Raw genomic sequence first — 16,647 nt, 5'->3', positions numbered from 1 at the left:
CTGACGATATCCGGGAGAAAGTTGAATAAAGATGTTGTAGCAAAATGACTGCAGCAAGCAATGATCGTGAACAGCCAAAAAGGAAGACTCAACAATATCAATGGCACTTTCTTGACCTCTAGCCGAGCTTCAGCAGTATTGTGGGCTTCCAAACTTCTTTGGATGATGCGTTCTCTCTCCCAAGCATTAAAGCCGAACCGAATCCTTCTGGGACTGATCGGCAGTAATAGCAAAACGACGAAGCTAAAGACGCAAGGCATGATACCCTCGATCAAGAATATCCATCTCCAAGCTCGCCAGCCGTTGGCTCCATCTAAATCCTTACTGATACCATATGATATAAGGCCGTTGAATGCGCCGGCAATCGTAGACATAGAGAAGAATATGGCGCCTCGGGTAGCCAACTCGCTATAGGGGTACCAGAAACTTAGATCTGCGATAATTATAAGCCATTGCGTAGGCAAACAACGACGTAACCCGATAGGCTGATACTCACAGAAGACGCCTCCTTGCACAAATGCTTCCGCGGCACCAATAAGAAATCTCAGGGCAAGCAACTGCCCTGTGTTCTTGATAGTTACGGTGACTGCGGTGAAGACTCCCCACTAAAAGCATGACCATATTTAGCACTCTACCCGGTCAATAAGTGTTGCGCGGTCATACCAGCATCATCGCTCCAGCAAACTGAATGGGTGCTCGAATTTTCTTGATCAACAGGGTACCCGGAAGTTGAAGTACAACGTATCCTACGAGGAACATAGTCGCCGCGTTGGAATAGTCTTTTGGCGACAGCTTCAGTTCGTCTGAGAGACCTGCAATTTTTGCGTTGCCAAGATCCGATCTTCCCTGATAGTTGTAAGCCATTAGTAATTTTGATATAGAATTAAACGCTTGTGAAAAGACTATGAGAATTCTCAGGGAAATTGTATAAGCATAAAGAGAACTAGCAAGAGACTACATACCATGGCGGCGAAGAAATAGACACTCGATATGAGCGGTAAAATAAAGAGATCGAGCTTCCATTTCAGTTTCCGTTCCAATGCTGGATCAACCTCTTCTCGGTTTTCCTCATGTGAAGTAGTTGTCTGCAAAATAGACGACTCTTTGAGTTCGGTCGCCTCAGGGATTGAAGAAGCCATCATGTATCGGGATTAACGAGCCTCGACTGTTGTATACGCTTGGCTACAACAAGGGGTGAGGTAGCTCGTCTTCAACTACTCTGCACAGCAAGCGTATCTAGGACGAGACAGTGAAAGGTAATTATATTCAATAGTATTGGAGACATATTTAACCCTGGTGCGAATCTTCTACCCTATTCAGCTGTAAGTGGACCATCGTAGGATGCGGGGTGGCCTTTATTCGCGAAATTCGGCACACTAAGGCTCGGGATATGAAGTCGACATTCTTTGCACTAAGCCGCCAAAGTCCACCTTCATATTGTCAGGGGTGCAGCAGTAGATAGTTGGCGGAATGATACAAGTTCCCCAGCATGACGGTATTGGACCGAGGCATTAGAGATTAAACTACGGAGATAACCTTCTGACATGTGTGCTTAAACTCGCGGAACTCTAGTACTGCGTTCTCACTCAGCATGACTGCATCACGACTTCACTGGGGCCCCATCGTTCAGAGCGAAATTCGCTTGCGGGGTGCTCCACGGCAGAGATGCCGACCCGAGACTTGGCAAGCGAATTTCGCTTCCTTTATGGCGACTTTGTAGTTGCGTCGTCAGCAGGTTATTTTGACTCGTGCTGCCCGAGTAGGCGTCTGAGGCTGAGCACGTTTCATTCTTTACATTTAAATTGTCTTTGACTTCAAAAATGACAGAGATTTGCTGCCGAAAGCGTGGCGGTGCGATGGCAGAAACCCACAAGTCGTGGATCACACAGTTCATCGCTGACGACTAACAGATAAGAAACACAATCAACCATGGACAAGCCCCTAAGTACGGCAGATGTCCCACCGCACTTTTTGAGGGCTGTGCTTCTGGTCGGCCCTATTCCTTTCAAAGCTTTGGCCTCAGATCCACGCGTCTCGTATGGTCTTTATGTTCCACCAACGCATTATAATCCCGATCCTGCGAAAACTACGACTAGTGATGTGACGACGAAGAAGCTCCCGCTGCTGGTAAACGTCCATAGCACCAAGCGCGACGTTTCTGCTCTTTATCGCGAACTTGCATATTTTGCTGAGGAGACGCCTTGCGCAGTTCTTGCCCCTCTTTTTCCCGCTGGCATTGATGGTCCTAATGACATCGACTCGTATAAGACGCTCAAGTCTCGGACTCTACGGTCAGACCTCGCACTTCTCTCAATCTTAGACGAAGTAGCACAGCGCTGGCCCGGAATCGAGACGCGTAGGGTCTTTATGATGGGATATTCGGGCGGCGGTCAGTTTGTGCATCGATTCCTCTACTTGTACCCTGAGCGACTTGCTGCTATTAGTATCGGAGCGCCAGGGCGCTCAACCTTCTTAGATGAGCAACAGGCATGGCCTAGAGGAGTGGCAGATGTCAGATCAATTTTCGGCCGCGATATAGAAAGAGAACTAATCAAGAAGGTCAACATTCAGCTACTTGTGGGAGGGGCGGATACCGGTGTGCATGGTGGCAAGGAGTTTTGGGAATGGCTACAGCAGGTACGAAAGAGTCTTAGCCATAACGAAGATGGCGCCTCTGGATCTAGCAACACGCACAACGGGCTGCCGGCTATGGAGAAGGGAAGACTTGAGGGGGTGAAGCAACTGCATCAATCCTGGGAACAAGATGGCATTGAAGCTCAGTTTGATATCATAGAAGGCGTAGCTCACGAGGGTGACAAGGTCCGGGGCCTCGTTCTGGCCTACCTGCAGCCACGGATTCGAACCCATCGTCAACAATGATGAACGCCAAGATCTCAGATTCGTAACCTGGCCACAAGGCGCTTGAGTATGCCATGCGCATGCGCCTAACTTTCTTCAGAGAGCATCCATTGGGTATAAGCCCATGCCTCAAACGTAGCAAAATACACACTGATGAGAGCATTCAATACAACTCGGCTTGTCCGTGAACCCCTTGTATTCTTGGTATGAGCCTACAATGAGCCACGAAGGTGGTAAAGCTACCAATGACCCCGCAGCGTACCACAACCTCCTGAGTCAAGTAGCACAGCCCCCAGCAGGCGGCCACTGTATTATACCTACAGCGCAGGGCCTCCTCATTTTCTCAATACGACTCCAGAAGCACTCCTCATTCCGGCTCCGGCGGGGAATGCATAGAAAAACCATACCTCGGCTGCGAGCTTTCCGATTCTCTACGATCAGAACTCCAACCCTCGAGTAGGACGATATTCAGTATAATTGATTTCAACAGTCATCAAAAGCTTGTTTATGGTGTCGGTCTGTTTGGCAAGGATGTCCGGCAGTGACCCATCATCGCCCAATCGACATGAGGCGTCAGCCTCTGGGAAGCGCTCCTCAATGGCCTGCACGACTTGCCGACAGGTCAAAGTGAGTTATCTTCATCACCAGCACACTGAAATGTAGCCAATTGCTAACAACGGCCCAAGTTGCGATGTGACGCCACCAGGAGGTTCCCAGCTGCCTGTTCTCGATGCGAAAGACAGGGGAAAACATGCCTTTTCGACCCAGCGTTCAAAAGGCGCCAGGTCCGAGGGTAAGTCGCGAAACATCGCCCATTAACTCTCCTAATTGTATATACCTCAGGGCACTCGAGAAGGTCATTGAAGAAAAGGAGCATCTTCGAAAAATCGTTGACTCTTTCGGAATCCCCTCAACTGGTCAAAATAGGCTTTCATCGACCAGATCGTTCAGTAAGACAACCGACCAGGATCACAGCACTACCACCGTCGAGAATAATGACTTTCACAATGGACCCTATTCAACTACTGCGGAGGACTATGGCCTCGATGGAGTTCATGTACAGAAGCAGACAGTACACTTACTTTTCTCTCAGTGCGTATGCTATCAAGCCACAGGTAGTGTGATCAGCTAACTTCGACAGTTTTGCTCATTACCACTTGCCACATCTCCCCATCATAGACATGAACAAACCTATCGACACTATCCAGAATGACAGCCCACTACTGTTTTGGACTATAATCTTGATTGCAGCGCGAGATCACCAAACGCATCGGAAGCACTATGTACACCTTGAGCAACCTTTTAAGAACCTGCTTGCAGGTTGCCTGATTAAGTCAATCAGAAGCATATATACCATCCAGTCATTGTTGCTTCTCAGCTTATGGCCGTTCCCAGTTCGGTATCAAACAGATGATCCAAGCTGGACTTATTGCGGCATGGCAGTTGCTGCTGCGCTTCAACTAGGTTTGGATGAACACCAGGTGCCCCGGAGGCAGGACTCTAGCGAAGTCGCCTCCGAGGATGCTGACATGCGTCTGAAGACTTGGCTCGGGTGTTTCGTAGTCAGTTCCATGTGAGTGAATAGCCTAGCATCAAGATCTATGTCTTTGAGTGATACTGATAGCCGTTGTAACAGCCTCGGCGCTGATCTTAGCCTTCCTTCGCCAGTAACATCCACCGGCAATTGGGAAGAGAAATGTCGGCAATGCCTAGATCAACGATTACCAGAAACTCTGAAATCACAAATTGAGATTCAGCTATTTTCATCGAGAGCATCGATCATGTTAAGCGAACGGTCTTCTTCCGAACACCAGTTATCCCTTATTGGGCTTCTGGTTCGGGACTTGAAGGCCCTTGCGAGCAGGCTGCCAAGTACTGTCGCAAACCAAATCGACTTGCTTGCGGGAGAACTGCGCTTGTACTCCCTACCATTGCTGTCTAGAAGCATAACGGGATCCAACAAAGCCAGTAACCCGCTCTCAACGGCAATGTGGTACAAGGGCTTCCGCGTTGCTCTGCAACTAGTGGAAGTATTTTCTGGTTCTGTCCAACAAGGCAGGCTGACATCTCTGGCCACACCCCGAGATAGTCCCACCGTAGGTCGTGATATAATCACGGCATTTCTCCCAAAACACTACTTCCGCGTCCTTGTAATGGCGGGGATGTATCTGCTCAATTTGCTGATTGTAGATCGCGAGATTGCCGAGCAAGATGAGGTCATGGCTCGAAGTCGGATACGAGAGGTTTATGAGGCCCTCCGGTATTGGTCTCAACAGGATATAGATGAGTGCGACCGTGCCGCGAGAATGATCGAGTTGCTATTACGACACGTGGAGGACCTGCGTTTATGTGCACAGTCAGACGAGGAAACGGACAACAGCCGGGGTATCATCGCACATGGCATGAAGATAGCCAGGAAAATTCGCAGTGAACTTCAGGCATCTGCAGGGCAAGGAGTATATGGCCAGCTCCCGGAATCAGAATATTCACTTGATCCTGCAGCAGCGTTTGCAGGATCGCAACTTGGCTCTGTATACCTCTGGGGAGTTGACTTTCCGTCTGACTGGGAGTCATGGCTCTCGGACGCAGATCCTATCGTTGGATTGCTGGAGACACAGCCAGACCAGGTCCCAATGAACACTATATAGCCTCCGTAGCTGAGTGCAGACCTAAGAGGTCCATTACGAGAACATCGGCCCATACTTTTGGGTGATATTGTTGACATCTTTGAGAGAGTGTCCTTGTCGGTAATTAGGAGAGGTGTCTGGCCATTTGTATGGTAATTCTGCGGACCCTTCAAGTCTTGGGCAAGAGATCAATGCTGCTTGACGGGAGGGAATGGCGAGGTTCTGTGCCTCATCCTAGTGCTGACCCACTGCTCGCCAGAGCTGTGAAAGTTGCCGAAATTCGCTTCCCAGGCCCTTCTCCGCTGCGAGTTAGGCGGCCTGTAACGAATCCCACTGACGGCTTTCCCTAAACTTAGTGGAGCCGAGGCTCAATCACGGACATCCGAGCGATATTCGCTTCGCCTGCAGTGCTCCTCGTTTATAATAACGGCGACTGGCTGTTTGACCAGATTCTTGTATCAGATTATCGATTGGACTGCGGTTTGATCGGGAATCACAATGAGCCCTTCAGTTGTGAAAGCTGGCAGCTTGAAGCCGCTATGTCGCATCGTGACGCCAGTGGGAATGCTTGGCTACGGTTTCGAAGAAGAGGAACTAAACAACGGCTTGGAAATTTCTCTATCGACAGGAGTGCCTACAGCAATCATTCTTGATTCAGGCTCTACGGACTCTGGTCCAGCTAAGCTTGCATTTGGATCTATGACTTGTCCTCGAGAATCATATGAAAGAGATTTACACAAACTCGTCCAAGCCGTGCAAAAATATCGAGTGCCACTGCTTATTGGTTCCGCTGGAGGAGATGGCAGCAATGCGCATGTGAAAGAATTTATGGATATCATCGGTGAGATACTTCAATCTCAGGATCAAGAGTAAGGTCAAATTCCAATTGCATTTATTCAAAGAACTCAGATCTGACCATGTATATAAAGAACAAGTAAATTGAAGGTCATAGGTATCTACAGCGAGGTGGATCGCGGGGTGGTCTTGCAGAAGCTTGAAGCTGGAATGATATCGGGCTGCGGACCATGCGTGCCATTGTTGACAGAGGAAGACGTCAACGCCACTCCGACAATTGTCGGCCAGATGGGGCCAGAACCTTTCTTGCAAGCGATGATGGCACATCTAGACGTGGATATTATCATTGGAGGAAGGGCATATGACCCGGCACCATATGTCGCCTTCTGTGCTTTCCACGCCTTGCGCCGGTCCCCTGGCCCAATCATGTCGCTTGATCGCGATATCCTAGGAGGGTTCACTTACATGGGCAAAATCATGGAATGTGGTGGCTTGTGCGCTTTGCCTAAGAGCCGGTCGGCAATGGCAACAATCTATGAAGATGGTATATTCGACGTACGACCGTTATCACCAGGTTCGAGGTGCACGCCAACCAGCGTGGCGGCACATACCATGTATGAGAAAACTCGACCAGATCTGCTTCACGGCCCTGGAGGCGCAATCAATCTCAATCATACAAAATACAGTACGCTGTCAGACGATATCTCTATTCGAGTACAAGGGGCAATTTTCGAAAGCTCAAAAGAGGCTGGTGGGTATTATACAATCAAGCTTGAAGGTGCGAGAGTGAAGGGCTATCGTACAATATTCATGGGCTCTTTCGGAGATCCCATACTCATTCCTCAGCTCCCAACGCTTCTGGATGCTGTCAAAGTCTACGTTAAACAGCAACATGCTCATGTAATAGAAAAATGGGAGCTTGGCTTTCATATCTATGGAAATAAGGGCATGGAGGTTACTGACCCATCTTCGACAACTGTTCCGAGAGAGGTATTTCTTGTTGGAGAGGCTCTTGCCGAGACTCAGGCTGTGGCTACTAGTATTGCATCCACAGCTAGAGTTGCTTGCGTTCATGCACCTTATAAAGGCCAGAAAGCAACCAGCGGTAACTTTGGGATGGGTATTGGCGGAAAATTGGAAATCGAGACAGGCGCTTGTGCAGAATTTTCGCTCTATCATCTGATGGAGTTAGATGAGGGGGGCGAAGGGGCAGTAGGGATTGATGAAACAGGCGTCGACAATGATCTTAACGCCTTATTTACCTGGGAGGTAAAATGGCTGGGGTCCGGCAGTACCGACCGGCCTTCTCCACCATATATCGCTAGACACGAAGAAGACTTGACAGAAATAATCCCTTCAACAAAGACAAATGGGATAGAAACACCCCCAATCACACCACGTACGCTTGGAGAGGTTGCCAAAGTCATTCGCTCTAAGAACGCCGGTCCATATGAAATCACATTGGATGTTATCTTCGACGATGAAGCAGTCTATCATCACATCAAAGAGTCAGGATCATTGAAACCCGAGGTTATTGCCCAGCTGTATAGCCTCCCTGTTGAAGATCTCATTTGGTGCGGGTTCTTTGACCAGGCTCTTGCTTTCAAGGCCACTTTACCACGAACACGACACGGGAAACCCTTCGCATCTGGAAGCTACATGGAAAACGACGTTCACGGATCACAGCAGTACTTACCCCTTATGAATGTAATTTTGACCTAGAATGGTTTGTTGAACGCAATATTTCATAAAGGGCACTCTCGTCATCAATCGACATGATGGAACTTAGAATGGGTTGCGTATTATGCAAATGTGTTTCTATGGGTATGATTGGCGCAAACGACAGCTGGAATCTTCTCTGTGTAGATGAAAAGAAGCAGCGGATGCAAAACTACCTCCACTTCCCGATTGTTTTCACATATCGTTGATGAGCTCGACTGGTCGACATTCCAGGCTCACCCTATCTATTGTGTCGAAGCATCCAGCCTCAGTTTCCGAAACGCGCGTCCCGGAAGGAACGATAAGACTTATTTGCATGCTCCCAGATGTTTACAAACCACAAGCTTCTAGTTGTCTCTAACAAATGAATATGCAACGGATCAGTGGCGATTTGTTTAGAAGTCCGCTTTGGGTCGCATCTGAGCTTCCAGAGACGGGTTGGATCATTTGGGTAATTGGGTTATTTAGCCACTGGAGATCCGCAATCCCGGTTTGGCAAGTCTGTAATAATGTCACCGTATCTATGACGATTCATAAGGATCTCAATTAATTCCCTATAATTAGAATCTCCAAATGTACCAGGCATAATTGCAACGTGGTGTACTAGACTTGTATTTTATGAAAGTTCTCACGACCGATAAGCACGTGGGCGAAATTGAACTGTCAATATAATGTCCGTCAATACCATGTCATCTTGATACCTTTACTTCATCGAAATGTGCCAAGAACTTCCATCGCAGCCATGCGCTCCTTGTGTGGACTGGGCTTCGTGATCTTGGGCCTAGCCCTCACTTCCCAAGCAGCCGCGAACTGTCCACCATATGGACCTGTATTTTCAAAGCCCAAGAATTTACGCCAAGACCCGCATGTAAAAGACGCACTCGACAGCCTCAATGAGCTCATTGAGCAGTATATTGACAAGAGCAACTCGTCTGGCTCTGATGCGTATTCTTACTCTTTTGAAATATTTTCCGCTCAGGATAGGGAATCCATTTTATCACACTACTGGACGGCTCCAAACCTAGCGACTCTTAACTCAACCGGCGTGAAACAGGTAGATGGTAACACTGTTTACAGACTCGGCAGCGTGACCAAAGTATTCACCGTCTTAACATATCTCGCCCAAGTTGGAGATACGACATGGAATGACCCGATCACAAAATATGTGCCCGAACTTGTTGATCTGGCTGTCAATGGCTCCGGCAATAGCATATATAGTCCAGACTGGGATAGCATTACGTTGGGGGCACTGGCAAGCCAGACTTCAGGTCTAATTCGAGATTGTTAGTCAACAGCTTCTGTGGTAAAATGTCTCTAGTTGACAAAAGCCAACCTAGATTCGCTCCTTGGAGAGTTGACACAACAACTTGACCCGGACGTTCCGATCAAACTTGGCTTTCCTCCCCTGCCTGAGGATGAGATCCCGCCCTGTGGACAAGGGCCAGTCTGTGATAGACAGCGTAAGTTGTCCACGAACGCCTGTCATATATAAAATCAAGCGCTGATTCATCAAAAGAGACCTTTATGGGACTTTCCAAGGCGCCGCCCTCATTTGCCACGGATACAACACCTGCTTACTCTGATATAGCATTTCAACTTCTGTCATACGCGTTAGAAAGTATGACGGGCAAGGACTTCCAGAGTATGGTTGATGAGAGCGTAATAAAACCCCTAAATCTTACGCGAACATTTTACAAGACCCCAGAGGACAAGCTCGGGATTATCCCAGGAAACCGTTACAAGGTGACGTGGGCTGGGGATATGGGGGATGCAAATCCGTAATACTCTCCCCTCATCAAATCATTTCTCGGGGCTGACCTGATTTTAGAACTGGGAACATGTACTCGTCCTCTTCGGATTTAGCGCGGTTTGGACGAGCTATTCTAGCCTCTGAAGTCATTCCTGCCGCTATAACACGGCGCTGGTTGAAGCCGTCCTCGCTTTCTTCAGACCAGAAAGCAACTGTTGGGAGCCCCTGGGGAATTAGAACAATCGATTCTGGTTTGTCATAACTGATGTTACGTTGTGATGTCCGCTTACCCCGACCAGGCCTCACGTACGCACCTGTGACAGTGTTTGATAAGCTTGGGAGCATCGGCCGGTATACCACCTTGTTCACATTAATTCCCGATTATGATATTGGGTTCACGGTCATGGCATCTGGCAACATCGGATCAGGCGTGGCATTCAGTATTGCAGACACATTGGCTTATGTTTTACTGCCTGCAATGCAAGATGCAGCAAGGGATCAAGCAGATGCGACTTATGGCGGTTCTTATGAGGCAGAAAACGAGTCACTAAACTCATCAATCACATTCAACACTGACCCAACTCGTCCTGGAATTGGAGTCACTCAGTGGATAAGCAATGGTACTGACATGATGCGGGTGGCAATTGGAATTCAAGGCAATTACTCAGCGGATGACTGGGAAACACTTCAACCCAGTGTCCGCTTATATCCAACGGGGTTGGAACAGGTCAATACAGATGGAAGTAAACAACAAGCTTTCAAAGCCATCTTCGAGAACCTGAACGCCGGCAATGTCAGTACCGCGTTTTCGACGGATTGTTCATCCTGGGTGGGCATGACTGCTGTTGTGTATGGAACGAAGCCTCTCGACCAGTTCGTTTTCGACTTTGACGCTGGCGGCAGCGTGATAAGTGTCGAACCATTAGCGTTGCGTGTTAAGCTCAAGAAAGCGGCCTAAACCCCGAGCATAGCTATCACAACAAGAAACTTAGATCAACATGCTGGGCACTTGATTCAATGGTTTATCATCACAGTGCACTTCCTAGTGTATATTTTGCTTCATAATGCCAACATCCAATCACAGTAATGTTTACTAATTGCATTTAGCAGGAGTTTACCTGAAATGAGATCTCTCGCAACACCATGCAATGTACAGGTCGATGTTTCGGATCGGATAATTACTTTCTAGGATGGACTAAGCAAAGTGCGGCTCAAGAAACTCCGCAAGGATACTCCGAGCCGAGAAAGTGGCTAAGTGACATACACACGTGCAAATCCCTTGGCAACTTGCAAATGATAGATGATGATGACTTCGTCGCTTCTTTGCAAAGCCAATTTATAAGTCATAAGATCTCCTCCTGCAATTACGATTTTTTTGTTCATCTCTAATTGCCTCAGTGCAAATTACCTTTCATCCATCCGGCCCCCCAATCTCAAGCTCCTGCAATCCATAATGACAATCCCACCGGTTGGTACTCCTGTTGGTCTTGAGGTTCCTGCCAAGGACGTTGCTCGTGGTATGGCCGAACGTTTTGTCAACCCGTCTGAAATTAGAGGCTGATAAGATGTGAGCAGGATCCGCATTTTACAGCGCTGTCTTCAACTGGTCATTTGCACCATCGAGTCTTGGACTGCCCGAAGAGAAGCTACTTACATTTAGTGTTCCTGGAGGAGCATTTCCAATAGGGGGTGCGTTGCGTCTTGTCGATGTTGAGAATCTGGCATCGACTGCGAGCACAAAGCTCTATCTTTACGTAGAAGACATCACAGCTGCTATGGTAGTGAGTACTCAATCCCATATTCACCAAGCTCCCATCGTAAGAGAATTCAAGACGCAATTGCAGAAGGCATCTAACATATATTGGTTCATCAAGGCCATCGAGAAGAACGGCGGCAGGAAGGCTAGTAACGTGATCCCAGAAGGATCTAAAGCGTTCTTCCAGTTCTTTGAAGACACAGAGGGAAACGGCCATGTCATCTATACTTGCGCAAAATAAACGAATAGTAGAGCAAAAGGAATTGAGTCAACGCTATAGATACACGCTAGAAACAATCAAGTAAGATAGTGGATCATAGGCAATCTCTGGGAATTCAAGTCCTAATATTCCAATGCTGCCCGTTAAATTAGGAGACCCTAGATCTGCCTTTTGCAAATTTTCTTCCAAGAGGGTCTCAATACTGACCAAGGTCATGTCTCCTTTTGAGTAGGTCACTCACTTGAACGCATCATGCTTGAAAAGTCCAAAGTGAAGTACAGGATTTTACGAGAATAGAGAACCGGGCTCGGCTTATCCAAATACGATTGGATCGGGGAAACCAAATCGGAATAGACTTTTGTCGGCTCGGAGAATTGATTGGCGGCGAGAAAATCCCATAACTTGCCAAAGACTCCCAAACACTAGCGCAGAAAGCTCGCCCATTGTACGAGTCGAAGACCCCATTATATATGTATCAATGTCCACTCCGCTATGGTCTACTCTCTTGGGGCATCATTTCCTTAAATCAAGCCGATCTTCAAATATTGTAGCGTTTTTCAATCTATCAGAACTTCATTCTTGTCTCAGCTTTAATCGGATCATATCTATTCGCTCCATTTGATAACATTACCTTTACACCGTTAGACATGGACGAACGAGATATTTCTGATCCAGAAGATTCTATCAAAAGGAATGGCTCGCTTGACAATAATTCTGCCATCTTTGTTCGGGACCCGGCCAAATCATCTCCCGCCGAAGCCCATCAAGATGTCGAAAAACTCGATAACGCGGTAGCAGACACGTCTACGCCGAATGACCCTTACCTAGTCAACTGGAATGGACCAGAAGATCCAGAGAACCCTCAGAACTTCTCTTTTATAAAGAAGTGGCTCATGACGTTCTTGTTCAGCACTCTTACGACATGGGTAACTTTCTCGACAAGCGTTTTCAGCGCTACTGTGTTGGTCACCGCGAAAGAGTTTCATGTCTCTACTGAGGTCACAACACTTGCGACAAGTTTGAATATTTTGGTATGCCTTCTTTTCCTAACACTAACGTGAGAGAATTGAGTTGATCAAATTCTTTTGCACAGGGGTTCGCAATTGGGCCGCTTGTTTGGGGTCCCATGTCCGAGCTCTTCGGTCGATTGAAGCCACTGTATTTTGGGTACACGCTCTTTAATATATTCCAAGTTCCTGTAGCCGTTGCACCGAATCTACAGACCCTCATCATAGGTCGATTTCTCTCTGGATTTTTTGCTGTATCCTCACTAGCAATCATTGGAGGCTCGATGGCCGACTTCTGGGGGCCGGTAGACCGCGCTATAGCTATTTCGATCTTCAGTGGTGCGACGTTCATTGGGCCGATATTTGGCCCTATTATGTATGTTGGAGCGATTTTACTTCTCACTGGACGAATTTCAGGCTAACCGTGCTTGTTTGTAGTGGTGGCTTCATAGTAGACTCGACTCTCGGATGGCGATGGACCGCGTGGATAACGTTGATCCCGGCTGCGACTTGCGGTATCATCTGCCTCCTTGTCATTCCCGAGACGTATCACCCAATACTTCTACAGAAGCGTGCTGCTAGAAAACGCAAAGAGACAGGAAACAAGGCATATCACTCTCTGCTTGACACCAGCGCACCAACGTTGCACACGATCGTTTCTAAATACTTGTCGAGGCCTTTCCAAATGTTGCTACTAGAACCGATTCTTATCAGTATCACGCTTTACGTCGCATTTATATACGGGATCCTTTATCTATTCTTTGAAGCCTACCCAATATCCTTCGGTGAGGTCCGCGGCTGGAAGTCTACAGGGGTTGCTGCCCTGCCATTGATAGCAATTCTGATCGGTGTTCTTCTTGGCGTTTTCCTCATATCCTACACAACCAAAGTCCACTACTCTCAGAAGCAAAGGGACGGACGAGCGACACCTGAAGATCGCCTCCCGCCAATGATGCTCGGAGCTGTGGCACTGCCAGTCGGGCTATTCTGGTTCGCTTGGACATCTAACCCGGGTATCTCATGGGTGCCACAAGTCATGGCAGGCGTCCCTATCGGCTTAGGAATAATGATGATATGGAGTAAGTACCTTTTGAAACTTCTTTCCTTGGTAATGTCATACTTTGTTCGACAAGGATCGAAGACAATCTCGGAATCGACGGTCTGGTTTCCCCGGGCATGCATTTTCTTTCTGATTCAATGTGTTCACAACAAAATCTGCTGACTCTAGACGTTGCAGTGCAAGGCGTCAATTATCTTGTGGATGTTTACCTAATGACCGCCAACTCAGCTCTGTCAGCCAATGCGTTGATCCGGAGCACGACAGGCGCAGCATTCCCGCTCTTTGCTACAGCCATGTATCATAGACTCGGTGTAAATTGGGCCACGTCGCTACTTGGGTTCATCAGTGTCGCTATGGTCCCGATTCCTGTTATTTTCTACTTTTATGGTGCAAGAATCCGAGATCTTAGCCGCTTCGTACCCAAGAGATAAAGAGGTAGTAGGAGAAAGAAAGCTGGCAGGCAACTTCCCAGGCTCCTTGCAAGACTGGTGACTATAAAGCATTGCAACTGGAACCTAGACTGACTGAAATTTCAACACACAATTGTGACGTAAAATATATCTAAATCAAAGCGATTTTTGAATGATTTCCTTCTACAATTGCGCAATGTTTGACACAAACACAACATCTTAGTGTAGAAGCAAAGTAGACCGAGAAGTGTGCCTTACACGTAGTTTAGCGTGGCTCTCTGGAAGCCATTGGTCAGGCCGCCACTAAGCTGCACCGTCCTCAGGTCTCTTTTGGTGCCGGAGATAAATGCCAAATCTTTTGACCGATTAAGCCGGCCACCCTGCACACGTGCAAGAGCACCTTAAACTACGGGCAATTGAAGTTTGCTCAAGTATCGTAAACTTATTCTATCAGACCAAAGGACTTATCCTATCTAGTGATACTCTTTGAAGGGCTCTTACGGCAGATCATCCCACGAGCGGATGGTCCGTAGTCCTGGTGGCACGGCTTCGCCGCCCGCTATGAGGACGACACGAGGGCGACAGCGTCCGGGAGGAGCATGCGAAGAATGCAGACGTCGGAAGCTGCGCTGCGATGGTCAGCGCCCGCAATGCCGTGTCTGCCAAGAGTCTGGCGTGACCTGTGAAGTCACGACTCAGCGTGCCACCCGTGGACCGAAGAAGGGCTATATGAAGGCATTAAAAAGCCGAGTTGGTGAGTCTTCCGTCACTTCCTTACCGAATCCTACAGCCTTGCTCTGCCTCTTTGCTGAACAATGCTATCATAGCTTTTTTGGAAAGTCGTCTTGTCACACAGCAGGAAGACGCTTTCGCCAATGGCGGAGCCCGCGATCTCTCATCTGCCTCTCCTATAGAGCTTTCAGACACGGTTTCAAATCAATTGACTCAGGAACCCCAGCCAGAGTCCAGTTTCACGGTCCCCGAGGCAGTTGCCTTCTTACCTAGTCCAGCACCATGTTCCGGTTCGCTGTCGGAATCATCGGGAGCCGCCAGTAATTCTGATATCTCTGGTCTCGTACGGGCCGAGCTGTAAGAGACCACAAATGTTCACCTCACACTGTCATGAAGACTAGAGACTGACATCTGCTATAGGGATCAATTATACTTCGACAGGATTCACCCGTCTGTGCCTATTCTGCACCAACGTCAGTATCTGTCGTGGTCGAATAAACCAGAGGAAAAGCACACATCACGGGCTTGTCTTCAGCATGCCATGTGGACACTAGCTGCTCTCGTGTCTGCCCAGTTTCAGCATCTACAAAAGTCTTTATACCGAGAAACGAAACAAATGCTTGAGGCTTGGAGCCTCGGGGGCAACGGAAAGACCCCAATTGAGGCTGAGCAGGCACAAGCTTGGGTTTTGGTCGCCACGTATGAGTCTATGCGGACGTATCATCAGCACGCATGGATGAGCGCTGGACGAGCATTCCGTCTTGTGCAGCTGATGAGGCTGCATGAGATAGATAGTCCTACGAACCTTGCGGCGACTGGGCCCGACTTCGTCAAGACCGAGGAGAAAAGAAGGGTGTTTTGGATGGCATACTTCCTAGACCATCTCTTCAGCATGCGAAATAATTGGCCTATCACTCTAAACGAGCACGTTGTAAGTCACTTAAATTCTTCAAATCGACGACAAAGAAAGTGAAATACGAACCTAATATTTGACTTAGATATGTACACGCCTTCCTGCCTCAGATACGGATTTTCAAAGTAGCCAGCCGGTGCTAGGAAGCTTCCTGTCTGAAGCCATAACCGAGACGTGCCCAAGTATTCGGTCTCCTTTCAATGAGAGCCTAATCCTGGCGACCATTTGTGAGCGAACCATGTTCTACGGGCAGCAGTACAACATTCGCTGTGCCTATGGAGACGACTCGTTGGACCCATCGGTTCAGCACCGTTGGCTTGATGATATACTTGAGAACAGGCTGCAGATCCTATCACAGTACTATCCGTCGCCAATTGAGACATCCGATCCCATTCTCTTGTTCTCAAACATCATGGCTCAAGCTACTGTTATCTACTTCTGTAAGGGAATGAGGTCGGTGGCTAGCGATGATCACGACGGCCAACTCGCTCAAGCATACGAACAGCGCGCACTCGGCGCTGCAGAAAAGATCATCGCATACGCTCAAGTGCTCAGAGACTTCCATATTTTTAAAGCTAGTTTACAATCTTGCTAACTCGGGATGATACAATCACTAACGAGCTGGCAGATTCATCCTCTCATGCCCCTACCACTCATGTTAGTGGCCGAGTTTCTCCACAAGAATTCATCCCGAAGCGAGACCTTTGAGTCGCGGCTACAAGAACTTCTCAACGTCTTTCGCCAACTAAAGAATATTAACAATCACAAACAGAGTTATATCAAATTACTCGAGCTATCA

Source organism: Phaeoacremonium minimum (genome assembly GCF_000392275.1).
Source record: "Phaeoacremonium minimum UCRPA7 unplaced genomic scaffold PA7_03_scaffold_62, whole genome shotgun sequence".
Classification (NCBI taxonomy): Eukaryota; Fungi; Ascomycota; class Sordariomycetes; order Togniniales; family Togniniaceae; genus Phaeoacremonium; species Phaeoacremonium minimum.
Note: the sequence above shows the minus strand (reverse complement) of the source record.